Source organism: Elephantulus edwardii, unplaced genomic scaffold (assembly GCF_000299155.1).
Source record: "Elephantulus edwardii isolate Elephantulus edwardi_28Jun2011 unplaced genomic scaffold, EleEdw1.0 scaffold00292, whole genome shotgun sequence".
Lineage (NCBI taxonomy): Eukaryota > Metazoa > Chordata > Mammalia > Macroscelidea > Macroscelididae > Elephantulus > Elephantulus edwardii.
Genome location: NW_006400042.1, coordinates 2,997,479 through 3,002,477, shown reverse-complemented (window position 1 = coordinate 3,002,477; position 4,999 = coordinate 2,997,479).

Below are 4,999 nucleotides of genomic sequence, written 5' to 3'. Positions count from 1 at the left end.
TGTAATATTTTGCTTTGTCATCCCGTGCTGCCTTCTGAAATCTTCTATTCAACTCTTTAGTATCTTGAATTCTTCCTTGTGCTTTGGCTTCTCTGCGCTCCAGTGCAATTTTCAGTGCAATACCTAATTATATATTCCTTTTATACAGTTCTCTCCCTTGTCTGTTTCAATGCCATATAGATAATTTATCCCCTCTTTTCTTAGTTATCGCCCAGTCCTGTTTTATAACAGTGGCATTATGCCAAATTTGTCTTTTTGTGATTGAGATATTTCACTCAGCATAATGTCCTCCAGGGTCACCCATTTTGTATAATAATTCATGAGTTCCTTGTTTTTCAATGCAGCATAGTATTACATTGTGTAAATGTACCACAGCTTCTCTACCGATAGGTTTGTTCCTAGGCACTCGGGTTGTTTCCAACTATTTGCTATTGTGAACAAAGCTGCAATAAACATTGGTGTGTGTATATCTACTTGGGTGGCAGTTAGGGTTTCTTTAGGATATATTCACAGTAGTGGATTTGCTGGGTCAAATAGTATTTCTATTTACAACTTATTGAGAAAGTGTCATACTGCCTTCTTTAGTGGTTACACCATTTTACAGTGCCACCAACAGTGAATAAGGGTTCCAGTTTCTCCAAAATCTCACCAGTATTTGTCGTTTGCTGCTCTGTTAAATTTTTCTATAAATGTTAGTGCAAGCAGATGGTCTCTCTTTTTTTCCTCATACAAGAACTAATCAATTCAGACAGCTGACCTTTTGGTTAACAGCCCAACACACAACTCACCACATCATCAGGATTCCTTGACTATTGTGATAAAAACTATAAAATTGTTCACCATTACTCTTAACCCTTTTGGTCATTAACAGAATTATATTTCTCACTCTCCTGTGAAATAGTATGGCCTTGTGATAGAAAGTCTGATGGACAGAGCGTGTCCAGAAATGCACTAAGGGTGCAACTTTCTTATGACCTGTCCCTTGAGTCCTTCATGTTCTTTCTTCAAATGGCCAATCATATAGGACTTGGGCCAACTCTGAGGTCCTAGAAGTAAAGAAACATTAGAAAAGGAAAGCCTTTTCTTCTCTTGGCCAATCTGCACTGGACTATGACAGAAAAGAAAATATACTGTGTTAAGGTATTGAGAGTTGAGAAGGTTTCGACAGAAGTTTTGGCTAATATAACTGAATACTTTGAGGACAGGTATGTCTTAGTTTTTCCTTGTTTTTGAAGAGTTCAGCTAGCAATAAACTTAATCAATATTTGTAGAATAAATGGATGGAAAATGAATGGGCTTATTCCCCATACAGCATGCTGCTATGTATTTGGTTTGTTCTGTTGGGTTTTCCCCCTTCCCCAAGACAAAGGAGGAGGTGGGGGAAGGTTGCAGTCAAATATCCTGAATGACCAAAAAGAGTGTCCCAAGCTCTTAACATCTTGTTCACTTATAAAAGAAAGACACTTAGAGGAATTCATGATGCTCAATTGTTCCAAAGTTCTAGAACCGTATAATCTGAGTATTCTGTGCTGGCAGTGATAAGTGGAACAGATATTTTCTTATATTTTTATTTCTTTAAAACCCTTTCTAGTTTTTATAAATTAATAAATAAGTTGGGTAAAGGAAAAGCAATACACATTAAAGGGTTGATTAAACATTACGGTGAATTAGTTATGTTAATGATAATTAATGTAACCCCCCAAATCTTTATAAATGATTGTATTAAAAACTAAGATGATTTGTAAATGTTCAGTGAAAAAGAAATGCATTTAACACATAGTTTAAAACCAAAGAGAAAATCAACAGAAAAAAACTTCTAAATCTGTTCTGGTTTTGCATTCTGGACCACACTGTATCACTGTACCATTGATGCTTAGTTGTTTTAGCAAATAATTATATCAGAAAGAAAAAAAATATTGAGTTTTATATAAAGAAGACAAAACCTCTTCCAAACCACGGTTGTATTAATTAGGGTGATATCAATGTGGAGTTATGCTTTTTTCACTAGACGAAATTGTTTTCCTCAAGCTTTCGGAAAGGATAGTAATGATAATAGTAATGGTAATGGTAATGGTAATGGTAATCATGTTGGAACAGTAGTATGCTCCCAAATTCCCTCCGATTTGAAGTTTAAAAGTAAAAATGGGGTGTCTATGAGAGTGAAACTAAATATTTTCCCAATCATCTGTTTTCCCTTTTACACCCTATTGGAAAATTTTCTGACATACACAATGATTTTTATAAGATCCATTTCATCTATTTAACCCTCTCCTGGTTGTGAATTTTTGGTTACGTTTGAAAGTCTGTTCAAGCCATGGATTAGGGCTTCTAAACTTTTTCCTCTTTCCCTAATGATTTTTATAGATGTTTATTTTATTTCCAAGCTTTTGATCCATCATGAGTTCTTTTTTAGCTTTTTAAATTGTTTTTATATTATTGATACTTTAATGAAATTTTGAAGAAAACGTGGATTTCCTTTCATTCATTGTTGCACATTTTCCTCCCTACCCACCCTTTCCAGTTCACTTTTCACTTTAAAAAGATTCTTTAATTGTTTCACAATTTCCTCCCCCCCTTCCACTCTCCAGTGCACTTCACTATACACCTCTTATTTTGGACTGTTACCATGCAAATAATACCTAATCATATATTTCTTTTTGGCAGCTCTTTCCCTCATCTATTTAAATGCAGTGTTAATTTTTCTTAATTTTCATCTTTTCTTAATTTCTCCTCAACCCCTATGTCCGTCCTGTTTTATAACAGTGGCATTATGCAATATTTGTCCTTTTGTGACTGTGATATTTCACTCAGCATAATGTTCTCCAGGGTTGCCCACTTTGCATAATATGTTATGAGTTCCCTGTTTTCAGTGCTGCATAGTATTCTATTGTGTGGATATACCACAGCTTTTCTATCCACTCATTTTTGATGGGCACTTGAGTTGTTTCCATCACTTTGCTATTGTGAACAATGCAGCAATAAACATGGGTGAGCATATATCTCTTTGAGTGGTCATTCTGATTTCTTTAGGGTAGATTCCCAGTAGTGGAATTCCTAGGTTAAATGGTATTTCTATTTTCAATTTTTGGAGAAAGCGCCATACTGCCTTCTGGAGTGATAGCACCATTTTATACCCCCACTAACAGTGAATAAAAGTTCCAGTTTCTCCATAACTTTGCCAGCATTTGTTGTTTGCTGCTCTGTTGAACTTTGCTGTTGTTATTGGAGTGAGATGATACCTCACAGTTGTTTTCATTTTCATCTCTCTTAGAGCCAGACATTTGGAACATTTCTTGATGTGTTTGTCTGCCATCAGAATGTCTTCTTTGGTGAAGTGTCTGTTCATATTCTGTGATCACTTTGCAATTGGGTTGTTTACCTTTATCTTGTTGATATACTGGGGTATTCTATAAATTCTAGATATAAGTCCCTTATCAAACATGTCATTACCCAATATTTTGTTCCCAGTCTATAGCTTTCCTTTTTTCACTGTTGGAAAAGGTTTTGAATGTGCATAGAGATTTGATTTTTAGAAGATACCAATAATCTATTTTATTCTCTCATGGTTGTAGGTTTTACAGGTTGTTTGGGAGACTGGTCATGTTGTGGATTAGGGATTTTAGAGTTCTTCAAGGCTTTTCTCTGATGAAGTTTATTGTCCTTGATTTTACTTCTAGGCTCTTGATCTACTTTGAGTCAGTTTTTGTATATGATGTGCTTGACTTTTCTACAGATAGTTTTCCAATTTTGCCAATACCATTTGTTAAAAATGCTTTCAATTCCCCACTTAACTGATTTCATCTTCTTATAAAAAATCAGTTGACCATAGGTAGATAAGCTGATTTCTGGATTATTAATTCTATTCCATTGATCTATGTGTCTGGTACACATAGTGGTACCAGTACCACACTATCTTGACAATGATTGTTGTATAGTAGGGCTTGGGATCAGGGAGTGATATGACTCCTACCTTGTTTATCTTTTTCAGAAGTTATTTGCTTATTCATGGTCTCTTTCAAATAACCCTTTTCACCTCATTGAAGAATGGAATTGTTATTTGCATTGGGATTGCATTTAACTTTTAGCTTGCCTTTGATAGGATTGTTATTTTCACAATATTGACTCTTCCTATCCAAGAGCATGGCATATTCTTCCATTACTAAATGTCTCTTTTTGTTTCTTGTAGCAATGTTTTGTAATTTTCTTGGAATAGATTTTTTTGGTGTTTCTAATGAGATTTACTCTCAAGTTTTTAATCCTGTGATTAGCTATTGTGAAAGGTATTGTTTTTCTTACCTCCAGTTTTCTTTATCACTGTAGAGAAATTAAATTGATTTTGATCTTGTACACTGCCACTTTGCTGACTTGATCAACTATGTCCAGTAGTTTTCTCACCGAGTCTTTAGGGTTTTCTAAGTATATTATCACATCATCTGCATATAGATATCATTTTACCTCCTCTTTGCCAATTTGGATACATTTTATTTCCTTCTCTTGTCTTATGACTATCGCTAAGACTTCTAACACAATATTGAATAGGAGATATGATACTGGGCTTCCTTGCCTAGTTCTTGTTCTCAAAGAAAATGCCTTTAATCTCTCTCCATTGAGAACGATGTTGTCTCTTGGTTTTGCATGTATACTTTTAACTATGTTGAGGAAATTACACTCTATTCATATTTTGTTGAGTGTTATAATCAGGAAAGGGTGTTGGATTTTGTCAAAGTCCTTTTCTACATCAATTGATAGAATCATGTGGTTCTTGTTCTTTGATTTGTGATGAATTAAACTGATTGATTTCTTTTTTAAAAAATTATTATTAAATTTTATGAGTTTTAGTGAACATTTACAGAGATTTTGGGTTTTCGTTCATTCATTTATTGTTGCACTGTTTTCTCTACCCTCCTCCCCAGTTCGTTCTTCTTCCCCCTCCCCCCCTCCCCCCGAATATCTGGTTTAATTGTCCAATTGCCACAGTGCTTGTCAAAGCCAGTTCTGA